Source organism: Haliotis asinina, chromosome 10, assembly GCF_037392515.1.
Source record: "Haliotis asinina isolate JCU_RB_2024 chromosome 10, JCU_Hal_asi_v2, whole genome shotgun sequence".
Classification (NCBI taxonomy): Eukaryota; Metazoa; Mollusca; class Gastropoda; order Lepetellida; family Haliotidae; genus Haliotis; species Haliotis asinina.
Window position 1 is genome coordinate 42,948,850 of NC_090289.1, and position 27,509 is coordinate 42,976,358.

Sequence of the window (27,509 nt, forward strand, 5' to 3'; positions counted from 1 at the left end):
ACTTAAGTGGGAAGTGTGTCCTCATCTATGCATACTTCCAGACGATTGAATGACAACTATTGATCTCTGTGTAACTATCATCTATTTGAAAAACGATAGAATATGTCTCTACTAAAATCCTCGCACTTGCCAACAATCGGATGCACCAAAAATTTATTTGTATACAGTGGTGGAGAAATGTATTTTTCAATCAGTCAGTTGTTATATTCATTGACTGTATTAATTTCATAAAAGTGCTCCACCAATCATTACTTCTCATGAAGCTGAGTCAGCATGTAATTGAGAAGGTATTAATAGAAAATTGAAACCTTGACCTAAATGTTCCGCACAGTAAGACGGATAATGAAAATTCCCATGCAACGTCACATCAGTTAAGATATGCTGGCCGTAGTTGAGCATTATCGTCAAAGAGTCAAGGGCCCGTTACAGGCCATACTGTACACAATCTCCACAGGAGATAACCAAAGCCCGACGAATTACACGTGGAGTCATTTCCTAATCAGTTTGGGTGGTAACGACAACAAAGACACCATAGAAGTGTTCATTTTTACCGTGGACAAACTACGTGAGATAAATATATAACCTTAACTGAATGGCGGTTTTTACTAGTTGTAAAGATCGTTTATTTTTCTGTTTGAAAGGACTGGCCACATAGAATCTCCTTGTATGCCGTTTACGAATAAATCATCAAAGGAAATGATAACGCATTCTTGTTGAATAGGACAAGGTACGTTAGTCGGACGTTTCATTAGTGAAAAGGAAATATTTAGCAAGAATGGTACACTTAGTATTACCCAAGTCAGTTATTAAAATGTTGCGAAACTAGTGCCTGTACGTTTCACTGTTATTAGCTTTGTGTGTGGAATTCTTGTCCCACAGTGCGTTTTTCAAATTAGGTGTGGCAGTGGTAGTAGTAGCCTAGTGGTATAAACTTTCAGACCCGGGTTTGATTCCCCACATTTGCTACAATTTGTGAAGCCCATTTCTGGTGTCGGCCGTCGTGATATTACTGGAATATATTCTATAAATCCAGCTTATTAAATTAGGTATTTATCAGACATCAGTGAAAAAAAACTGATACACATAACACTTGATGCAAGATCCCGTGCGTTCCAATCCCCACTTGGGATTACTATTGCTGGTGTCCCCCGCCGGGATATTGCTTGAATATTGGCGAGACGATATCTGTTAGTTATTGATACTTACGGTATCCACTGGCAAACATTATAATTGAAATAACGCTATAGTTCATCCACAGTGTTTTACAAAGAGCATGAAGTTTTTTGTGCTATCAGTTCGTTATATTTCTTAAGTTATATTTCATTTAGTATTACTTTTAAAGTGACCTAATGAAGTATAACTGACTTACTCGCTAGTAAGGTAGCAATATAATGTGTATAGTCTGGCAGCTGAATATCGAGGCCATGAACTGTGCGAGGAGGACACCAACACGCCCACGCCTTCAACAGTACCTGTTTTCAAGGAGGAGCTCTAGTAGTTCCTGCTCGGCTAATCAACTTGATAAAGATGACAGAACTGAGTGGTCATGTCCGTTTTTCTTCAGACACATGTATGGTGAGAGTGATGTATTTCAAGGTTACATGTTGACGGCAGAATCTATTGACTTGTTAATGGTTTAGGGTCGACCTCTGCATTGTTGAAATGTTGCATTCAAGACGTCACGTGCAAAGCTAATGAATGATACGTTGATACAAAAGTAATTCACATATGGACGTCATTGACAAAGGATTGAACAAAGAAAATATTGGATAATAATGACAATATGTTGTATGAACTTTCATAATTCTTTAAGGTCGTATTGCGAAACATTTCTCAGGCATCAAGTCCTCTTTATACCATTTGAGGTGTATTATATCTACAAAATAGAACCCTTGACATTTCACTGAAAATACATGATAATGAACAGCGCCTAGATGAAAAGCAAACATGGCAACGTTCCAACGCCAGTTCAAAAGGAAAGGATGCAAGAACACGTGTAGTTTGCACGCTGTTCACATGTATTCGTATTTTGATTATTTGGGGATAAAATGACAACATTCAAATTTTACAATGTACACCATCTGTTTTCACATTACAAATACTTCTTCTTGGAGGCACGTGTCTATGGCGCCACATGTCCCCACTAGAGGTTCACCGCAGTGGCATGAAAAGTGTGTTCGTCTTTCGAAAACCAGATTCACCATGACTAAGTTTCTTGGTTTGTCAGATCCATAGCTCTGGTCATGGCTTTCGATGAAACACTGGTCTAAAACTTAGAATGCTTTCGAGTACCCTTCCACATGACTTCACTCACTTAATCACGATAAAATTCGTTGTCTCAAATAATCGAGTTGGAAACGAAATCTTGTCAAGACACCAAAATCCAAAAGTCAAATCAACCATGAAAACTACTTGAAGATGCTGTCAGTGTGAGGCGTCAAAAGATTTGCTTGTTTTGGTAGTAGATCATGTTTAAACTTTCAGTCTACATCTACATTTGCATGTTTCCACCTCTTTACTATACAGAGGTTTTGTTCAGTAGTTCGGGTCATATGACATGGTGTGGGTCTTTTAAAACTTTGTCTCTTTACTGTGTATGGCATCGTGATCTATCGTCCGTTGTTGGCCTGATTATATTGTATTGTCATTCATAGTTAAAATATTTTAGATTTAATTACTAGTGTTGCATTCATATCTGTGGTAATCTAGTTGCTTCACTGTCCTTTGCAGACAGGTAAGTATATTATCAAAATTCTTGATAATCAGACGCTCCTGAGTATGTTTTAGTGACCCGTATAATCTCGTACGAAAAAAAATGTTTTCTTAAGTTTCAAGATATATCGCGAAAGATTTGTTCAGAATATTACCAGGACCCACTTGCACAAAGCAATCTCAGCGCTAGAACTATCTTAAGCCTATGTTGGAAAATGGCAGTTACAATCATTGTGGCGCTAAGACTGCTTTGTGCACGTGATCTTCGCATCGAAGTTTTCTTCGTTTGCACATGTTTGCATTGGCCTCAAGAACTGAAAAAAACACCTTTAAACCACAGTTCTAACGGCACTTTAAATGTCACGATTGTCAAATTGCAACGTAAAGCTGCCGTTGGCATGTTGCAAGCGAGAAGATCAGTTATTGACGTCGCAAGAGCAATGGGATGCAGCCGTCGTACTGTGTACGACTTGTGAGGTCTTCTACAACAAACTTTCACCACCTCTGATCGCCCAAGGTCGGGTCGTCCACGTGTGACCATCAAATCGTCCTACGTCAGATGTCTGCCGGCTACACGAACCAAAGCCGAGATGTTTAGAGGGCGACTGTCCTCACAGACCATTCGAAATTGGTTCCGGGCTGCCAATCTCGACGTCCATAATTTGACTTGACACATTCTGTATATCCATCATTTGGAACGGCGGTGTAGCCTAACTGAACTGATTGTGGCACTGTCAGTGTATCGAGTACATCACACAGATATCAGCAATGCAATAATTACAATTTACCCACCTTACCGTCCCTTGTTCTTTTTTAGTGCCCTGAAGACAGAATGTTAAGTTTCTTTTTTGACTCAGTATATTAATCCGTCACATTATTGACATTATTGTATAGCTGACAAATATGCAACCCGAGAAATAAGATAAATCTTCATGTATTATTTAAAACACTACGGTTCCTGTACTAGATGTATATCACCTCTCTTCAACCGTCTCTTTGATGTGGAAGTCACACTTCATTGTCCAAATATACTTTACAGTTCTGAATTTCGGAGCACAGTTCTAGCGTGTTGTTACACCAGTTGGGAAAGTTATCTCCCTTTGTTTCTTAACTGATTAAATGACCTAGAGCAATTATTTCAAATTAAATACAATAAAATTGTTCTTAATCTTCATCATGCCTAATGGATTGCACGCGTATTAAATACGTGTGCCTTCGTAGAGTAAGCCTAAGAATTCCCCCCACGACGGTAGTTATTTAAAGGTCACATGCAACCCATAAAATCAAACATAATTAAAACACAATTATCACTTATTCATGACATCTAATATACATTGCTGCTGGTTAAAAACAAATAAACAAAATTATAAGCGTGAAATCGCGATTCAAAAGTGCAATATTTTGTACTTGGGCTTACTTCCCTCGAAACGAAGCCCTCGGGAGACCGAACCCAGTCGTAGCGGGTGGCTGTGCACTCAAGGGTAACGACGACTTCCGATTGGCTGGTTCATTTGCTGATACTCTGAGGGCTCATTGTGTGTACAGAAAGATGATCTGTTTGATGGGCCTTTCATAAGTATGGCTAGTCACAAGAAAATAAGATTCTTTATGGATAACAACAGTTTACTTCTTTTATTGTACTTGATGCATCGTTTCAGTATGGATTCATATACCGTTGTCAAACAAAATCATTTACACTAGAATAAGCTGTTATTCCTAGAGAATGTATATAGAGATGTTGGGTTTTGTAAATACACTTTCTCTGAATTTGAGTACGATCAAATCAAAAATCATCTCAGCAAAGATGGTGAACTACTGCGTGACTGGAAAGTGTCATTCGTCCAAGTACAAAGCAGGACTTGAAAGAGTTTGCACCAGTTTCCGTTAAATCCAATCATCCGAAAAAATGGATGTAGTTTCTTTGCAACCCACAGACATAAAAACTTGTCATGTGTACAAGAATCACACCTGCCTAATTACATAATGTGACAGAGACTGCACTCGGGTGCACGAGTCATAAATCAGTTTATTTCGTTTATGGCGTATAGCCTGATAGGTGTTCAGTTCAAATTGCATGGAGTCAATGATTGAAGCTGTCTATTGTATATTGTCTTTAGCACACAGGCAGGCAGACATACAGGTGTCAATAAACCAGATATTGAGCCTTCTCTGTGACAGAGGCTGCTTACTACAATCAACAAGTTTTTTTTAAATGTAACGAGCAGATTGTTTACTTGTTTATGTACACAACCGAGATTAGACTACTGCTCACGACCTCATACTCCGAGCATGCATACTGTTTCAAGCTCCGTGAACCTACTCACTGCGCATGCGTTATGGGCGTAGCGCAACTTTATAGACTGAATTGCCTTCTTTCATGATTTGTTTCGATAAGTGCATACCTAAAGGTATCAGAATCTGCAAAGTTGTGTTTTACATTGCATGTGACCTTTAAAGGGGTATTCCTGCGAAGCGGAACTTTGTTATTGCAAATTAGATTCTTTGATTTTGTTATAAGGGATTAAGGAACTGAGACTGTGTGCTGTAAAATTGCTAACTGTTTTCTTAAAAAGGGATTTGAATTGAGTAATTATTTACCATTCTAGTTCTTGGGAACTAACGGATTTAGATAATAATCTCAGCTCTGGCTAAAGCTTTCGCAAAGGTTATTTAAATAACTACCTTGTAAGGTTGATTTATCTATACATACCACCCACAACCATCTCAGGCAAAGTATATGTGTTGAATATGTCCTGTTAAAGCAGGACAGATAATGATCTTGTGACACATCAGGAAATCGAAATTCGCAGGGGTATTTGATGCCAATTTCAAATGTAATTCGGATAATTGCACGGATGATTAAAAAAATAAGCTATAATTAGTGCTCACTGATAGCATCAAGTCAACAATGGTAATTCTGAAACGTCGCCGATAAACCTACTATTGGTTGGGAATTTATGGAAAATACATGAACGTGATCACTCTTACGCCACATTGGGTGGTGTTTATAAAGTCACGTTTAGCAAAGGGAGGTCATGAGACGCCTGTTTCATGTCGTTTATTTCACACATTTAGATGCAATAAACATATCACTGAATTCCTCCTATATCTTAGAATATAACAAGAAAATGCTCTATCAAAATGCGCTTGTTTGAAATGTAAACGAAATTCAGATTTTACACTGTGCAGCAATTCCTCAAATTTTCAAAAAATCATTTATCTATTCGTGGCATACACTGATTCAGTATTTTAGAATATGCAAGGGTTTTGTCACAAGAACTGGGAAATCAGGAGAGGATACTTTATACTGATCTGGTTATCTCTAAACGAAATAGTCAAAGTTTCTATGGTTATCTCTAAACGAAATAGTCAAAGTTTCTATGAACTGCCATGACTGACTCAAAGCTACATATACCCACCACGGTATTACCGGCAATACTGACTACTTTTCTTGGTATAGTTAAACACATAGAAACAATCGTAAATAAGAAGATGGTCGGCGTGTTTCTGATTACTTACATCATGTATCTCATATATCATATATATCACAAACGATTCCTGAATCGGGAACCCTGAATGAAGGGAGTCTCGCTCGCACGCTCCCTCTTACCGATGACAGTGAACACGCTTTTCGATAAAAAAAATCGTTTAGATATTTTTTACGAAACTAAATTATCTACGTTTCATTTTGTTCAGTAGCATATCGTAGACATAGGCTGTATGTTTTTAACCCATTTAAAAGTTTTGTTTGTTTGAACAATATTTACATAAGAAGTTGACCCTGTACTTTAGCGAAGGGTATCATACTTTTTACCTTTACACAGATATTAGGAACACATGCTCCAGTTCCTATGAAGTGCAATAGTCAGTATTGTAAAGTCATAAAAACATTTGTCGTTTTTTAGTTGATAAATCATATTATCAGTAGATAATAGAAGTACAAAAGAAAGTACATCCCCCCAAAATGTCACATTATTTCAAAATGGTTCCCCAAAGTGTTTCAGTCTTGAAGTTATAGTATTGTAACGAACGCAATCAATGATAACACGACGCCAAAACGTAACTTTAGCATTCTGGTTTCCAAAAAAGTGAATTTTACGAAAAGGATGATTTTTTCCATTTGCACGTGCAATTTGTGCAGAAAGGGTATGAAAAGCGGTGTATTCTACTGTTCATTACACTTGTGAGGAAAAGCACACAAGAGAAATGTCACGTCTTACAGCAGCGGAGCCAGAGAGAGCCGTCGGGATGTCGCAATCGGGGGTCTCAAACAGCGAGATTGCAAGAACTCTTGTCTGCACCAGGCAAACCATTATCCGACTCTTTCGTCGTTTCAACCATACTGGCCAGACATGAAGTGGAAGACCGGAGTAACAACCTCTGCGGAAGACCGACACCTGCGCACTCTACATCTGCGCAACAGATACCTCACCCTGACGTCATCAGCAGCGACAGCGCTGGGTCACTTCGTCAACAGGAACACAGTCATGAGACGACTTCAGGCTGCTGGTATCCGTCCATTCCGTGGGATACCTTGACCGCTCAACACCGCATGAACCGTCTTCGCTGGGCAAGAATGGCGAGACGCTGGCAACGTCAAGACTGGTCACGAGTCATCTTTAGCGATGAAAGTCGGTTCAACCTCTTCCAGGCTGATGGTAGAGTGATAGTCTACCGATGGAGAGGCGAGCGGCTGGCTCCAGCATGTGTCCAAAACGTCGTTCCCTTTGGCGACGAAAGCGTTATGGTTTGGGGCAGCTTATGCGGAGACCAGAGGACGGATGTGGTGGTTATTCGCCAGACCCTAACAGCCCAATGGTACAGAGACCACGTGTTGCAGCCGGTGGTGATGCCCTTCATGCAGAGACAACGGCAAGGGGTGATTCTTCAACAGGAAGACCGCCACACCACCAGACTCCTTATGGACTTCCTGAACCACCAGAACATTCAGCTTTTGCCTTGGCCGTCACGCTCCCCTGACTTGTCACCGATTGAGCACCTGTGGGACCACCTCGGGAGACAGTTGCGACGTCGCCCTCAGCAGCCAACCACCATTCCTCAGCTGGAACAGGCTCTGCTAGAGGAGTGGTAGCGGATCCCTCATGACGTCATTCGACGGCAGACTTTCTCCATGAGAAGACGTGTGCTGGCCTGTATTAATGCAAACGGAGGTCATACGAGGTACTAAGAACATTCACATTGCCTTCACACCCGGGACTGTCATCATTTCTAGACTTGTGAAATTTGCTTTTATACCCTCTATGGACGCAAATGTAAACAAAAGTGCCTCAAATTGGAACAAGTCTCTAAATCATCTCCGAACACGTTTGTAAATGACCCATCAATAAAATTAAACAGTTGAATCTTATTTATGTTTGTTCTGATTTCATTTATGGACAAATTAGTAGGGTGTGTACTTTCTTTTGTACTTCTGTTTATTTGTGTGCTTTGAAATACTCTTTTCATTTATAATAAACTGATGCCAGACAGGTGAGCGTGTTGCTCACATTAAGGTACACAGTAGCACTATCAATATGATTATGTGATCATAATTTTATAATATATAGATGTAAATGGTTAAAACAGTCATTTCATGTTCTGTCGAATGAGCCCAAATTCTTGCGTTTTGCTAGTTGTACCGGCTGGACGTCATTCATGCTATCATGGCAAACCACTTTGTACATTATGTCTGATGCCATTTAGACATCAGATAGTATTTTGTAAACATAAGATAAAAGCGGACAAACGTCATGTGCTGTTACACATAACAAGATTTCGGACAACACTTAAATCGTCTGTCAAATCCAAACTATTTGCACTTGAAGATACACAAATGTGTAAGAAATGTAATATTTTACTTATTTATAGCCATGGGTAAATCCAGTGTCGAGCGTGCACAGATCTCTTCATACGGTCACATAAATAGTGGATCAAAACTTAACAGAGGATAGCGGTATCCGTAGACATAAAAATACGAGACTAAGCCATAACCGTAACAGAGGACGTCTGTAGTCGTAGACATAGACGTAACAAACTTTAAGGATGTCAATAGTCGTAGACATAAACATAACAGAGGATGTCAATAGTTTGTAGACATAAACATAACAGAGGATGTCAATAGTCGTAGACATAAACATAGAAGAGGATGTCAATAGTTTGTAGACATAAACATAACAGAGGATGTCAATAGTTTGTAGACATAAACATAACCGAGGATGTCAGTGGTCGTAGACATAAACATAATCGAGGATGTCTGTAGTCGTAAACATAAACATAACAGAGGATGTCTGTAGTCGTAAACATAGACGTAACAAACTTTAAGGATGTCAATAGTCGTAGACATAAACATAACAGAGGATGTCAATAGTTTGTAGACATAAACATAACAGAGGATGTCAGTAGTAGTAGACATAAAATAGCAGAGGATGTCAATAGTCGTAGACATAAACATAGCAGAGGATGTCAATAGTTTGTAGACATAAACATAAACAGAGGATGTCAATAGTTTGTAGACATAAACATAACAGAGGATGTCAGTAGTAGTAGACATAAACATAACAGAGGATGTCAATAGTCGTAGACATAAACATAGCAGAGGATGTCAATAGTTTGTAGACATAAACATAACAGAGGATGTCAATAGTTTGTAGACATAAACATAACCGAGGATGTCAGTGGTCGTAGACATAAACATAACAGAGGATGTCAATAGTCGTAGACATACACATAACAGAGGATGTCAATAGTTTGTAGACATAAACATAACCGAGGATGTCAGTGGTCGTAGACATAAACATAACAGAGGATGTCAATAGTCGTAGACATAAACATAGAAGAGGATGTCAATAGTTTGTAGACATAAACATAACAGAGGATGTCAATAGTTTGTAGACATAAACATAACCGAGGATGTCAGTGGTCGTAGACATAAACATAACCGAGGATGTCTGTAGTCGTAGACATACACATAACAGAGGATGTCTGTAGTCGTAGACATAAACATAACAGAGGATGTCTGTAGTCGTAAACATAAACATAACAGAGGATGTCTGTAGTCGTAAACATAAACATAACAGAGGATGTCTGTAGTCGTAAACATAAACATAACACAGTATGCCAGTAGCCGGAGACTTAAGCATAACAGAGGATGTCAGTAATGGTAAATATGAGAAACAAACAAACAAATAACCGTCAACGCTAGAGAATTATTTGTCTCAATGAATTGCAGAAACAGCTTACATTCAGCGTAAAACACAATCAGCGACGACACGAGGTGTTCGCTGAAAAGTTATATACGTCCCACACGAGGGATAGGCAATGTAATAAACAAATATTTTGTTTATAATATTTATTTGACATGGTATTCATCCTCACACTCTTCCGTAATAGTTAAAGGTACGTTTTATATAACAATAAAAGGCTGAATCCATTTAGGAATCTTAGTTGATACCCATGTCACACTGACACAGACTCTAAAACCGACTCCAGAGTGTTAGCAAATAAGGAACCGAGAGGTGCGCCAAGTGATGTTTGTATAGCAACGAAACAACAATGACAATACGTCTGTTTAAAAAGCATTCCTGAATTGCTTAATTCCTTGACATCCCAGGTCAAAATGCATTCATTCACCAAATAACGTCTGTGATCGTGTCTATATACCCACACTTCCATTTCTTTCATCGGTCAACAAGCTCTCGCTTGTGTAAACAGCAGGAAAGGAAGTAGTCAGTTGGCAGACTGAAACATACACAACCAGAACATGATGCTGGAAGTAATAAAGATATACATGGCGGCGATCTGTAAATAGTCTGGAGTCAACAATCCAATGAGCACAGATCTATGCAAGTGGGATACGATGACAGGTGTCAAGGAAATCAGCAAGCCTTGCTACCCGATTTCGTTAGTCGCCTAGCTTCCCGAAGACCAATTCCATCTTCAGCGATATTCGCTGAAACAGATTCCATCCGTCGTATGAGGCAAAATGGCAGTGAAGATTTTATACATGGCCTGCAGTGATAACACATAGTGTTTGTATAAAGGGTAAACATCTTCTACCCAGACGGTAGCACTTGCAAATTACAAACAGTCGTTTTGGTGCGTTTTCCTTTCCCTGACAAGCCAACTCACCTTATGAATTATGCAGAAAATGATCCGTGTACAAACTGATAGCCTCGAATACAGCAACTGATATGAAGCAAGCATAAGATCTTACTTTTCCCCGGAAGGACATCGGATGCTCCAGTGCAGCACAGAATCATTCCAGAAGCTTTGTCTGACAGTGACAGTTGTCACGTAATACATTTTCTCCGATTAGATTTAGAAGCAGCCTAAAACCTAAACATTTTGAAACCTGCTGGAGAAACGAACATGTACACACTTGTTTGCTGAGGGTTAAATTGAATCATACAAGAATGAAAAAAAAACAGTGGTAAAAACACTCGGAACTTGACTTTGCAGTGCTCCTGTCTCCAGGCCAGTAACATTTGGATAAGATCTGTATTCGTTGGTCAAATCCTGTCTTCAGGCCAGTAATGATTGGATAAGATTTGTATTCTTTGGCCAAATCCTGCCTTCAGGTCAGAAACGCTTGATTAACATCTGCATTCGTTGGTAAGATCCTCTCTTCATGCCAGTAATGACTAGATAGGTTTTGTATTCTTGGTCCAATCCTGTCTTCAGATCTTGGATAAGATCTATATTAGTTGCTAAAATTCTGACGTACGGTCAGTAACGTGTTAATAAGGTTTGAAGTTTTGGTAACATCATCTCCTCTGGCCAGTAAGAATTGTATTCTTTGGTCAAATGCAACATTCCCATGTATAGTTTATTTTGTTATGCTGTTTAATTAGTGAATGTCAGATTCTACAATTACACATACCGAAATGGTGAAATGTGACCACGTCGATTGCTGTAGCTGGATTCGGCAAGCTATAACTTTGACATAATGTCGTTTCAGTTGACTCTCTTTCTCGAGATGCAAACGTGAGATGAATCGTGTCAAGAAAATGTGATTGTTGACCGTAGACCATCACTTCCTCTCTCTGTACAATGCAGTCAAGGTCGATAAAGTCGGACAGTGTGGTCCCATAAAAACAACAAAAAGATGTAACGTCCTCAATATAAATTGACTGCAGGATATTTCTACTTCCATTTATAGCTTGTAACGTATTGACATCACCTAACACTGTTTGATCCCAGGCAATGCTGTTCTGTTTGTCAATTATGCAGCTAATGTCCTTTGTAATTATGTTCGTTTGAATCAACTTTGCGTTTCATCGAACCCAGTATGAAACTGTTGTATATGTAGAGACAATATTTACCAAACCTTCGCTGATGTAAACTGGACTAACACGTTCAAAATCGTCAGTTACTGTCTGCTTGTTTTGTGATTAGTTTTGTGGAACATTGTTTATGCAATCGGAAAACACCCGCTCGAACTTGTTTAACACCGTAACGACATAAACTAGTTTTACGGATCAACTTCAAACATGTAATGACATAAACTAGTTTTACGGATCAACTTCAAACATTCTTAAGGCACGGAAGTAATCCCCTTAAAAAGGAAATGGATATCATGTTTCGTAAAACATGTTGCACTTGGCCATAGAAAAAACATAGACTGCTCAAACAGAACACTGAAGTTTTCGTTCAAGTTAAAAAAAATAAGGATATATTGTTAAAATTATTTATTTATTTATTTACAAATTCAAATTAAACGTATGATATGTGGAATTGATTTTGATGGCATATTGCACAAGTGTGTCGATACGTTGTCTGTATCAACGGGTTCTACCTTCATAAGAAAGCTCGAGTGTACACACTCTGATGACATGAGTAGAGTTGCGTCCCGTTGGCGCGACAGGAATCGAATTCAGCTAAGCCCAAATTAGTTTTGAAGCATACCCATACTCTTCTATTGTAACCGAGTCCAATATACGCATACCAGGAGGATGCTGCTTCGAAGAGGATTGTTATAGTTTAATGGCAGGACAGGCAGAGGAGCAGGATGTGCGACATACTAGTTGCCCAAAGTGAAAGATTGTACATGTATAGCTCACAAACAATACCTGCGTATGTTAATGTGTCAATTTAACTGTAACACGAAGACCAACAATAACACTGACCAATCGATATGTGAAACGAAAAAAAAAGCTTTCAGAAAATTAACAAATCCTCTAACGTGTTGGTTCACCAGGTACTCGAGAGTTGCTTTTAAAATGTGACACAATGGTGTAGATATCAGGAAAATGTGACAAGGTTATTACGTTAAGTGTTTAATGCGACAGGGGCGTGCAACAGGCACTTACACGACAGCACATGTCAGTATATGAAATACACGATTCCTCTTCTCAAATGGCGTTTCTTGCAAGACGAAAACGGTTCTTCCTAATTTCTTCTACCTTGTATTGTGACAAGAAGTGCCTTGCCGAGGGGATAATTGATTGAGGTCTTTCTGTGGACTGCGTTAAAGCATTTACAAGCGTTGCACTTATACGTGGAATCGGTTTGGTTATAACACTGATAACTAGTTGCTGGGGAACAGGAGCTATTAATGCCTTTCAACTATTCACAGGCGACCGAACTGTAATCGGACGAAGGGAGGAATGTAACATAGTTATTTTTAAGCAGTAACGTTGGTTAGGGAGGGAAAGAGCATGAAGTACTGTTGTGGACATGTGCAAGTGTCCTTGTCCTAGATCATATCTAGCATCGCCCTTGTTCTGCCGGTGTCATGATATGCGAGTTAATAGGTTTTCCCAATGCGTCGCTTGACCTCCCGTCCACACTGTACTGGCAAGTGATAGAAACTGAAAAAGTTCTACAAAACAGCGCGTTTGAAAGTCGTTTTGGTACAGCAGCGCAAGGATTTAGGCAATTTGAAGTTCTATTATTTCTGTATTCGGGTTAGCGATGAAAAGAGTATGTAAACACCGAAAATTTCATCTTCAAATTTTTCAGAATTTCTATTCTACATTTATTATTTTTCGCATGCTTTCTTTCGCTGAATCTGCAAACCAGATACAAAAACCTTTATGAATCTTAACGTGTTAGTGTCATCATTTCCTATTACCGGATACAGACACATTATACATTCTGAGATGTTGGCCTCCTCATAAGTTGTGTCATAGGGTCCCAATTACTATCTAGGGAATTAACGTGATGGAGATTTGTGGTTAGCCTCCTCCTAGCCAGTATGCCATTCTTCAGTCCAATTGTTGGCCGTTTCTTGCAGGTGTCAGATGCCAGAACTTATCAGAAGCCACACTAATGACTTGTGTTTAAGTGTGAAACCAGATGTCCACTACACTATGGCACTGAGCCAGGTGAGTCAGTAGCATCACATTTGGTAAGAATGTTCAGCCGGTCTGTCAACTGAGGCATTTAGTTGGATGGTCCGATTGCGTGGCACTATGTCAACTGTGATTCTACTATCTGGGATTGTGGACTTGGACCCTACTCTGAACCGGTAGCTCCAGATGTGTTTCGCGAACACCTGGCCGTTTATAAGATTTTCTGTGGTCCATTCAAACGTGTCAGGTGTTTGCTCTCTACGAAAAAATGTTCCAAAAACGTTTCATAATCTGTTCGGTTAACCTAAAGGAGATGTTCATTTTTTATGATTCCTGCAAAATAATAAAACCCCTAAAACAACAACGCTGGAACGATCGCCACCTCCACCACTACCAACCACAACATTATGATAGAATACTATGAAAATACCCCGCACCAGGAAATAATCCACCAGCTTAGATATCATGAGGCCAATATTTTTATTGACTTAATCCCTTGCCTCAGTGGAAAGTTTTCGCTGTTTTGCTAAGCAACTTCTAAGCAAAGTTTTGTGACCACGTGTTACTATTTACCATTTACAAGCCACTTGTTTAAACTATCATATATATGCAAAAATGGATTTCCATATTACCTTACACACAATTCCACGTCGTAATTATCTTACACCACGGTCCTATTTAGGAAAAGATAGATCGTTTTCTCTAAACCGAAATTAGGATTGGCTTTCCTTTCATGATTCCCGCACGTCTTCATGATACTCATTAATAATGGGAGTTATTTATAGGTGAAGGTCAAACGCCCACGGAAGTCGATCAGTGGTGGAATGGACAAAACAAACCTTGGCGTCAACTTTCTTGTACTGTTCCTCTTTCAAGCAAAACAATACACAATCTTCACCTACCTACGACCATATCCATATACATATGCAGATCCACACTGAAGATACATCTTCATACTAAAAACACACATAAGATACTTGTACTTAAAGCAAACGAGGCATTTATCGATTTTATAGTGTATTGGTGACAGAGAAGTCCAAAGTGAGCTTCACCGGCAAAAAAGGTTTCATGGAAAATACAAGAAAGATGAAAAACAGTATGTAAATGTGCAAAAACATAGTATATTTCTGTATGTACTATTACCCTTTAAACTTACACAACTCAATACACGGGAATATGACCCTTCACGGGTTGTGACGTCATTGTAAGGAGGATACAACGTCCGGTGTGTATCGATAAAGACAATCACGCTTCCACTGTGGAATAATGAGGACAGGTCACTTCGAGAGCCGTCATACATTGTCCCTGTTAAATCTTCTTGTGACTTGTAAGGCGATTGTGACGTCAGCAAGTCACAAATAGGCATTCTATTGCTACTGAAACTATTTACGGTTTATTTAAAGTAACATGTGTTACTATTACAGAACCATCCAAAGATATGAAAGTCTGTTTACCAGTCGGTGGTGTTATTCATAACATCTTTAGCTCACTTCAAGTATAATAATTTGAGAATGTTTTCGGCTTTTGTTTTGTACGGAAGAGTTGAATTAGAAGTAAACCGAAAAAATGAAGTTGCTTTCGAGCTGTCTTGCTCTTCATTATAATTATCCAAATATATTTTTGATTGCAGCTTACATAGAGTAAACAACAACTTTTACCTTTGTCCACAAGTATCTACAAGAGTGAATAGTTTCAGACCGTTGCAAATAAAGATGGAATATAAGTATTACGGATGCAGCACCTAGTTTAGATAAAACAGTTAGATTTAGAAAATACAGGAGGCATGTGTATACCATCTGTTCAGTACTGTCGCCATTAGTACGGAACAATAACACAGAGTGTATTTCTATATGCATGGTAATTTTTCATGGATCTCATTATCAACAAGTTCTATATCACCCGAGGCGTTGGCAGCAATTGTGTCAATCACAGACATTAACACTGATGTGATTTCTTTATGTTAAGTTTGGAAAACAGTTATATAGGTTCGAGGAGGTTTTGAGTTAAAGCAAAAATCTTTGTCAGTGCTTGATAGCGACCGCTGTACCTACAGAAAGAACAATGCCGCTTGTAGATGATGACTGGTATATTCATCTTGAATCAGCACACATATTGAAATAAGGCTAAGGTGCACTTGTGCTCATATGGATGACCAATATAGAGATATTGTATTGTTTGATATTGTTCTTCCCTAGAGCGTGTTTTCATCGTGGTATATTTATGCTTCACATGTTCATCATATGATCATATGTCACATTGTGTTGGGTTGTGGCAGTTTAAAACAAATAATTGAGACGGATGCACGCTACATTTTATTTTTGATATAGATTCAATAGAATAGTCTGAACATGTACGACTAACGAAACAATACTGCTTAGAGCATACTATTCATTCGGTACGTCTACATCCTGATCGATATATCATTGTATAAGTATTACTTGATATTTTCATAGTTCAACGAAGAGACGCCCCATACATATTGCATGATAGAGGAGGTAGGAAATTTGCTGCACTGACGACGAATACGCAAATTTGAACAGTACTCTTCCTAGCCATGCTAATACCCATCCAAACTGACATTATGACTAAGCCTTATATAAGAGTACATCAATACATGATTTATTAAATGTATTAAATTGACGAGCGAAAGAAAGTACACAGGTGTAATTGTTGCTGCAATCCCAAATTTGCATTCTAGCTATTGAAGAACACTGATCGTATGACAAAATGCAACAAAACATTTGTATGTGCTTTGCAAGAATGTTTGCAAAATTGAGATAATTTTCTATGCACAAGCAATTTTCGAACATTGGGTATCAAACCTGTTTGTCGTGAAGACTGAACAATCACTTGGCAAAAATCTCACGAGAAAATGCCAAGATTGACGTCGACGAAACGCGCCATACGAATGCCACAAATGGGTGCTTCCAAAGGCCATATTGCAAAGACATTGGGTTGCACAAGACAAACCATAATTCGGTTGTTTAACCGCTTCAGTATGACAGACCAGACATGTGATCGCCCAGATTGGACGCCCCAGAATCACAACACACCAAGAGGATCGCTATCTGCGGGTTATTCACCTGCGTAACATTGTGTTGACAATGACGTCATCAGCAGCCACATCATTGGGTCATCACGTGAGCCGATTCACAGTGACAAGACGACTTCGTGCTGTTGGCATATGGGCCCACGGACAGCTGCGTTGATTGGCCTTGACCTTCCAGCATCGTAGGAACCTTCAGCAGATGTCTACATCGCTGTATATTGTCACAATGTCATTTTGCTGATAAAGCATGTGTATTGCAGTTTCATTCAATAAACATTTTCCATTTCATCCAAAGGTTTTGTTATTTTTATCTTATTGGAAAAACACAACCTGTGTACTTTTTTCTGGCTCGTCCGTTTATTTCTTTGTCAAGATAGATTATCGCACTTTTGAAAAATGACATCCCTGGGACAATTGAGAATAACTAACGAAAAAAACATGATCTATTCAGTATTTGTATTGTGATAATATGCTTCGTTTAAGAAGAAAAGTGTGTAGAAAATCTTGAAAGCTTCATAACATGTTGATGTCAGCAGGTATCTTTTCAGAATATCACAATTGTTTTGAGATAGGGATGTCTTAAAATCTTTCGAATGTCGCATCATGTGACGACTGAAAAATTCTGCTGCCAACTGTAAATCTTAATATGGAGGTCAACATTAGCGCGTTACCTTCTTGTATAAAAGTATGGGTATAAGTATTATATGTTCTTTTAGAAATACTCAAACAGTAAACGCTCATCGACGGAAAAGAATGAAATGCAAATTTAGGTACCACATGAATTTCACTCATAGTGCTTCGACAGGAGGTTTTCGTTGGATGTGGGTCCATCAGCGTAAATTAGCATACTCATATCGCTGAAGTAGTCCTAATCATGCAAAATATGTCATCGGGATAAACAAAATTACATCTTTCATTTTGATGTCCGACTGTGCTGTTTTATCAGCCATCATGTACAGAGTACGGTAAATATTTGAGACGAGACGTGCCTACCGTGAATGGTGAACCATACATTCAAACTCTTGAACTTAATATGGAAGATCAGTGTCACATAATTATCCAGCGAAGCAGATGGATGGAAAATGATAATAGGGACAAAATAAGAAACATAAAGGCTTACACACGAAGGTAAGCGTAGCTGAGAAAGGTGTCTTGGAAGAAGATATTGGGCGGAGACCTTATGCTTCACAACTTAAAACGTGAGTGATTCAAACTCAACACATGACTTTCAGTCCGTTTATGTAAAGCTTGTGAACATTATTAACTGCCCCAGTCAAACAGTCCAGTATATAGCGGGTACATCCTTTGTGTGCATGTGAGGACGTAAATACAATGTGCTATAAACTCATGATTCCTACCAGTCGGACACTGCTGATATATACCAGACATCCCGCATGAGCCAGGGAACTAAGTTCTTTTATGTTGTTGATACACAGACTGTACACTACTCATGGTCTCTTCAGAACTCGCATTTATGAATAATCACTTATCTTTTGTTGTTTTCAACAGCTAATTGTTTCCTTCCTTCAACGCAGTAATGTTATGTGGGTATAAATTTGAGTAACGGTTTTTACGTGCTTACTATTATGATAACGAAAGTAATGGTTTAAATAAAACGAAGAAACTCTCAATAATAACCTCACTTGCGGATTAGAGTGGATGTGTTGTAATAGTTGGTATCGTCTCAGCAACTGTTCCATAGAAGAGGGTCTATTGAATTAATGAGAAACATTGGTGCTTTTATATTTAACACCTCACACAGCAATGTGTTACCAGTGAGACAGCTGTCTGTACTGTAAGATCCAACTTTCCCATTTTCCATCTTCACTATAAATATGGTTACTGCGCACTGAAGAAGCACTGGCAATTCCTCGTCTGGTTGTCACGCGGAAAGATTAAAGTTTTCCTATTTTCCATTTTCACAGCCTAACAGATTCTTTTGCCTTTTTGTATCTTTTACTCAATATTTCCTAGGGGCATACAGAACATTTCAAACAATTTAATCCAAGTATATTTTTCTGCACAAAGAAGTCTAGTACACAGATATGGGTTTTGTAAACATGATCCCTGGTTCAAATCCTAAAGGTTGAAAACAAAAAACATACCCGATGTCTTCATTATAACTTCTGCTCGGGCTATATTCTATACAAATTCGATCGCAAGTGAGAATTAAACAAGCAAAGTTAGATGTTTAATATCAGGTATTCTAAATAAACCTATGTTCATAAAGTAAGCCTGGATCCAGAATAATCTGCCGATCGTTTACGATAATGGCTAATACAATTGTATGTTTACGAGAAATGTTAAGAATTGAATTAAGTCAGTCTTAGAGTAAATGATTGAGTGAGTATGGTTTTTACGCCACTTAAAGCTATATTCCAGTAACGCGGGGGACATGGGCTTCGATCTACAAAAGAAACCATTAACCAATACACAGTTCACTCAAATGATCTTAGCATACCTGTTGCAGGAATGATTATTTTACGTTGCCACAACGTTGTTACAACGTTATGTTTTCCTCGTTACAACGTTATTCTGTGGACTCGCACTTACGCTGTCACAACGTTAAGGCCTGACTTCATTTTTAAGTTGCCACAGGTCTACGTTATTTGATGCTAAGGTATCTGGCGTTATCCTAACGTTGTATTTAATGTTATTAGTTAAATAGTTTTCCAAGTCGCGAACAGTACTCAAGATAGAAAGTAGAAATTCGCTTCAAAGGTTATTCGTCAATTTTAATGTTGGTTTGGTCGTGTGTCATCATGTAGCTGTAGCTGAATAGTAGTTAAAATGTTTCTCAAAGTGAAAAGTTTCATTGAAGCAGCTATCGAAAAAAGATATAAGAACCGCTATAAAATTGTTTTAACGTTTTGTGGAGCCTAAAGCATTTGTCAACGTAAATTTGCAACGCTGTAGTTATACGTATAAATTACGTAATACTAACGTTGTGACAATGTCATGTCATGACGTTACCAATCCACAACATTCCCAGACCGTCACAATGTAGATTGTCTCTCAGCTGGGAAGAGACTATTTACTCAGCTGCTAACGTATTCAACAAGTACGAAAAGGGGACATGTTGATGCAGTAAAAAGAGCTTTAATACAGCATAAAATTAACTAATAGTATGCTTGTTAGAAACTAACAATATTCATTACAAAAGCGACTTTACGCAAAGGAAAAGGGAAATTTTAAAGACAAACAGTCCAGAATGTCAGAGAGAGAACGAAACTAGGACTAAAGAATCTAATTTGGAAGCACTGTAACGAATACAGGTTGAGAGAGAGCGCATTTGCATACAATGCACACACTTTATGATATGCTTTAAATTTAGTGAAGGAAATAGGGACAGGTTTGAAATGAAATGCTTTAGTCTTAAGTAAATGAAATTCGATAATTGCTGTGTAGTTGGAAATATCATAACTGCTATGGGTAGTTAAAATCATGATCTCAGGAAGTCACGAAAAACCTTGATAATCCTTCGAGCAGCTCTTTAAGCTTTCATTTCAAGCAAGGCTGTTGGGATGATATGAGAACGTCATAGAGAATATATTAGAGAATACTACACGAGGTCTCATTACATACGAATTATACGAAACGAGTGTTCTCCCTATGGTATCTGACCGAGCGAAAGTGACGTCGGATACCATGGGAAGGTCATGAGTTTCCTATGATTCGTATGTAATGAGACCGACTGTGGTATTTTATTTATCAACCACGTCTACCATGCATTACAATGACAAAATAGCATATTTTTGTTATTATTATGGTTTCAAATCAAAACCGGTTTCATAAAGAGGTTGCGGAAGAATAGTGTTCTGTAGAACACTTTTAGTTAGCCGTCACACTCTAACGACGTAACTACGTCAGCCCCACAGTTCTAATCGCTTCAGCCTCGAAGAGTAAACTACTCAGTAGCACCTCGTTTCTTGGTTTGCAGCTGCTCTCTTTTACTGGTGGAAAGATTGCCTTTATGTTTTCCGACGGATATAAAGTCTCAGTTCGACTCACAATTAAATAGCGACACGACAACTTTCGCAATATTTACATTCCCACAATGCATATAGGTTGTAGAATGAATGGATTCACGTGTTTGTTATGAATGGATATGCAGCTCCGTCACAACGTGACTCATGTGACGTACGAGGTTAGTATGCAACTACCCATACGTTGATCACGTCAGTAATAAATATTGTCACCACTATTTTGCCTGCTGCTCTCGAAGCAATCTCTTATGTAAGATTGTTTGGTCCAATTCTTTGGCGCTGTCCTTCCTATATTGTTAACAAATCATCAGGTACAACGGCAAATAGAAAAGCAAATCAGTCACAAATATAGATCAAAAGGGTTTTACGTGATCAATATATTGGTAAATAGTAAAAATTACTCTATTAAAAATGAACAAATCTTTGCATTTTAATGCTATTGCTTTGGGAATGTCGAGTTTGAAGATGAATAGTTGGAAAATCACATTTAACAGAATGTTGCACTGAAGCGTACAGTAGAGTGTCTTTTTGTGTATCAAAATATCGACTGGCTCTGGCAAATCTAGCTGATCTTTTCCCACCCCCCACCCCCACATAATTCTATTTTCTGGTGGTATATCATCAATAATTCTCAGAAATAATGGGACATAATAATCAAATGATATTACAATTCATGAATGTAGTCTTGACTTTCTAACACATGCTTTCTAGATCACATCACAAAACAAACAGAAATAGAACAAAAGACACCACTTCATTTGAAGACTGGATGTCTGATTCGCCCAACAAAGAGATAAAGTAAATGAGTGAGATGATTTTTTCGCCGCTGTTAGCAATATTCCAGGGGACACAAGATATTGGCGCTACAAGAGATAAGAAGGCAAGCTAAACAATGAAAACATTGTCCCTCGTCCCTTTGTTGACAAAATGTCGAGTTTGGCCAATCATGAACTTTACTGGAAGGATAATAGATAAGAAACCTGATTCTGGAGTATACATGTGTATATGACAGTTATGAAAACATTATTGATTACCCTTTCATTAATGTGCCTTCTATATGGAACCAAGCCAATTATATGCGTTCCAGAAAAGCATTCATCATTTCCAAACCAAAACAAATACTGAATGTTCAGTCTTTCTGTCATCATGTGTACCTGAACCTAAACCTAAAATGACAACACATCTAGCGTACTAAATAATATATTAATACGTTTTCTTATTAGACGATCCATTCCTTGAGTCACTGTACAAACTGCCTCTTCCACTGAAGACAAATGTGTTCATGAAATATGATTCGAGAGCAGAAAAACATCAACAATATCAGCATAGATCTTTGGATACGATGATATGCATCAACCAAGTCTGCGAGTCTGACCACCTGATCTCATTGACCACCTCATACGATCTACATGGGCTGCTGACAGCCAGTTCTGTCTCAGATTTTCACCTGTAGAGAAGTATGTAGAAATGCATGAGGCACTTGAAGAATAATGATATTCAGCAATGTATTCATAAATTATCTTGGACCGTTTTTACTTTAATATAACGCTAAGTTGATAATAACAAGTTCCAATGGTACAAAATAAATGCACCTACGCCGTTAGCACTTTCGTAAAGTAATATGACCTTACAAACGATGGGGACTGAGGTAGCTGCATAAACCATTTAGATTAGGCTAAATGAAAAAAAGGGAAATGTTTCTCGGGCATCGGCACGTCACTTTTATTTGTGCGCGTAACATTTTTTATTGCCATTCAAAAACATAAGTTTGATTTTGCAGTGTCCCGATTATCCATTTGTTCACTATAAAAGTGAGTGTCTGTAACAACGAGTGCGACTGAATCTACAACTCATTAACACGTGCTAAACTTTCCAGCTGTATTTCATGAGAGCAAAAAATAGAAATAAGCTCCTCCCTCGTCACATTTTCACTATCAAACATTAAATGAAAGGTCCTACCGCCCTCGTCACTTTGTAAAATATATGTATTTTATACATATATATTTTTTACGTATTCTTAAGCCTCGATTTTTGTGCATGTTGATTAAAAGATCACATAACATAGGGTAGCATAAAGCAAGTCAAGGCCATACACCAAGAACATCAAAACAAGAATATGAGTTACCAGAAGGCGGTAAACGTCACCACCAATGGGGTCATCAGGGCCTGATCACGTCCGTTGTGTATGCGGAACAGGTCCTTCTCAATGAATTTGTCTAGCAGTGTTCTGAATGAAACTGTTTCTTTCTGAATGACCCGACTTCATTGGTTTGGTGTGTTTGCACGTCTTCTCGGTGGTTAGTACAGTATACAACGTGTCTTGACCATGTTGAGTTGCGTACGTCATGCGGTGTTTGTCCTGAGGGCAGGATGCGTGTGATCTACAGCTTCATGCTAAGTATTGTGTTTGAGTTTTTCTTATTTCTTCCTTCGTTTTTCATATTAAAGAGAGTCTTGTCTTATTATATAAGTGCTATCTGTCTGGTATATATAAGTGTTATCTGTCTGGTATATAGTGTGCGTTTCTGCATCCAGACGTACCCTACACTCCATCTTAAGACAAGCATCGTTTGCTACAGACCAAGGCCTCCTTTCAAAAAGCACTAAGGTGATCATAAGTCACTAAGGTAACCTTAGTGCAACGTGGAATATTGGGAGTTAAGGCTACTCTCAGTAAAGGTTGCTTTGTTAAAGAAGTCCAGTTGTAATCCTAGTCTTCATTGGTCAGACTGGTCCGGTATATATATGGGAACACTGCCGATTACGACATAGAAACAGATTTTTACGCCAGCTGTGTGAGTGGTACAGGCTTAACACCTGGCGTCGATACTGTGATAGATACGCCCAGTTTCAGCTGTACTGTGTCTTTAATACCCAAAGTAAATCTGCCCAATTTCGGAAGATAATTGGCATTGATTATTACTTTGCGCACAAGACAAGTCAGAAGAAATGGACTTTCTCTTTTCCACGTAATTTTGTTCAAGCCTCAAGCTCATTACAAACAAAAACAAACAATCAAACAACAAAAAACAAAAAACAACAACAAAAACAAACAAAAAAAACTCCAACAAACAAAGGCAAAACAAGAACCTGTCGTGACGTCATGACTCGTGAAAGCCTCGTTCAGATAAAAGTACCTATTTCTAGCTCCCAGTACGAAATTACTTTCTTAATAACAATCATACATTAGGAGTGAATATCTGCCAGTCCTAGCTGCTGCCGTTGATATAGATAATAGGTGGCATTAATACAGCCCATACAGCTCTCCTCATGTTACACGTTTGGTTGATTAACTCAATCCACAGCAGGACGAATTATGTTTTAGCTGTTAGCTGTTTTCGGAGAATTTTCAGCAGCTTTAGACCTGACTTTCAATGGAGTAGTTATCAAACGATGGTGCCATTTATCCATTTCATGAATGTGTTTCACTGTAGTGCGATAATCACGAGTTTAGAGAACAACTTTGAAGTTATACTTGTAGGGACTGTGTTATTGGTTAGGACATTCCCACAAGAACAAATGAAAAGAGTTTATCTATCCTGTAGCTTGTATCTGGGAGATGATGATTCTATGTTTCATGTTCTTAGCTACAGTCATCAATGTTGTGCTATATGGATGCGGTGTCTGTTAATTGACAAACCTGGGATTAAACTCCATTTCCATAAGTCATTTGCCAAGGGAAAACTCAGAAATGTTGCCACGTGTGTTTCAATCCGAAGTAGGTAGAAGCCCCGGAAAGGGCCAGAGGAGAGACTTGTTGAGAGAGGTCACTGTACCTTTCATAGTCTGCCTCGCCGGAGTGAGATCTTCGCTCTGTACCTCCAACCGTCATGTGCTGCTAATGGTTGAACACACATCTAAAAGGATTTTTCGAGTCTGATTACTGTTCGCGGGATGAACGGCTGAATTGATCTATTCAGCTGATACAGAATGTCAACGCCAGAGATTTATCAGTCTCAATTTTCCGCAAAGAGAGAATCCATAGGACGCAACAGGCAAAATAGAGCTGAGAACTATATGAAAATACATGATGGCACTAGAGTTTCACGAAGAGGGGAACTATGTCCTTCCCTTAGGCTGCCGCCTGCCACTCACAATCTGTATAGGAAAGGAAGTGTTTTCATCTATAAGTATACCTGATGGATGTGATTACTTGCTTCTCACCTGAGGAGTTTCTGATTGATCATGTCCAGTAAGGATCTAAAGCTGCTAAGCAGTGAATATCAGTGCAAGTAAAACCGCGCATGTCCACACTTCAGGTCTTACTTTTAAGATAGGTTGTGGGAGACATGTGGTGTGTGTTTGCGTGCGTGCGTGCTTGCGTGCGCGCGCGCGCGTTGTGTATATTCGTTGTGGTGGAGGTGTTGTCACCGTGTCACGGTGAACAAATGGATGTCTGATGCCATTCCATGTTTTCATTTGTGCCTGAATTGTGTTGCCGTTTCATTCAGATGAACACCTGAATTGGCTTCGCATAGAGTTTGTAGCGGCTTATGTCGGAGGGGCAGAAAATATGCTTACCTTTTGGTATCATCTCGTGTCATCACTGTTGTTTTTATTAGCCCTTTATTAACACCTGGTAATCATGCAATAGACACAACTTTCAACAGAAAATCATATATAGAATTATTTTAATAGAAATGGCTTTGCCGCGTTTATCGTTTATTTTGTTTGGATGTGTTGGTGCTAATATTGTAACTAACGGATCAATGAACCTGAAATAGAAAAGTTACAATAACACGTAATATGCAAAACAGAACAGAACAGGGTGAAACAATCTGAAGTGCTCTTGCTAACATTGTGTGTGAAGTTGATTGAAATATCATACTTTCATCAAATAATATGGCTTAGTACGGCGCGGACGAGGTGTTTACAGACACCATAGATACACACAAGCTGTTACTCATGAAATGATCTTTGAGAACACTATAGCATTAGCCTACGGCTTCCTGAACATTCCCCATGTCTCCATGTGACCACTGAGTGAATGACTTCACATTACATACCAACTGCAGCCTTCAGGCCAAATTAATCATCAGCAGAATCTGATGGACTTTTTGTTGGAAAGCAGGAATCGTGCTACGAATAACCGGCTTATTTCAACCTGTGATCTGCAACCCAATTCGTCAACACAGCAGCCATACTTTTTGTCGCAAAACACGTTTTTGGCCACATCAGACTTCAAACTGCTGTTCCTAGGTTTTCCTCCGCAGCGGAGGAAATCGGCTTTTCGTCTTAACAGACGCTGTAAAGTCACTGCCAAGAAGATAGCAAGGAAGGGAACAGAAAGTCGGTCATTCATATCATCGTCCGCTCAATTACGTCGTGCTTTGGGGATTACACTGAAACTAGGTTCTGCTTGTTACTTCAACCACAAGTAATAACTCCAGCTGTGACGAGCTGAATGAGCCCTCTCTCTTTGAGACCTCTCTCTTTGAGACCTCTCTCTTTGAATAGAATGGTTGAAGAGCGAGCTCTGAACACGTACACTATGTAGGTTACTAAAACTACCTTATTCCTTGCCTGGTGGTTTGGTGAATCTGAGGCTATGGTTATATAATTTGGCACATAGTTACTGATTCACCAATTTTATTACTGGTGGACAAAAATACTACAATTTGACAAACTTACATTTTTGTTGTCCTCTCGGATATTTGGTAATTTGTTTCAGTGTAACGTTTAAGATTTGTGTTGACAGGTCCTAAAACGTGTTCTTGTTTACATGTTTTCCAGTTTATATAATCCCATACAACCCCCGAATACACAGTACAGGCCTCTGGAAGTATATGTACGTTACAATGAATTGTACAGACATGGAACAATGAAGAAATGTTCTCTCCCTGCATGTCTGCTCCACCTCAGCTTATATGTAAAAAGCTGTTTGTTTACTTGCATGTAGTTTAACCTGCAAATTAATATTCCAGTTTATATGGTGGCGGAATGTCTGGCGTTAGGCAACAAAAAGTATCGTTCTTTTGCACTTTGTGTGAATGACAGGGTGTGACAGCTGAGCATGAAGGACATACACACCTGATTTTCATTGATCCTTCATGTTATGTCCAAAACGTGTTTTCCTTATACGCTAAAAGTTAGAATGTTTCCTAATGGATACTTAACACTGTGCTCAGCAGTGATTACCTGCCTGATCATCTATCTGCTTGGGTTTACTTTCTTGTTCCCATGAATACAAGGTCAACATCGATCGTGGAATACTATGGCATGCGTGAACCTGTTCAGCTGAGTTTGGCCAACCGATCCCGTTAGTCGGCTCCTTACGACAAGCGGGGTTGCTGAAGACCAATAATTATTTTAACCCCGGTCTTCATGGGAATAAACTTAATTAAAATATGGTCCGATAACATGATTGTCCTTTTCTTTAAAGAAAAATAGAGGCTCTTTTATTGAAGAGAATATGGTTTTCAACACCTTTTGAAAAATATAACTAGTCAGCAAAATTATCGAACCTGAGTA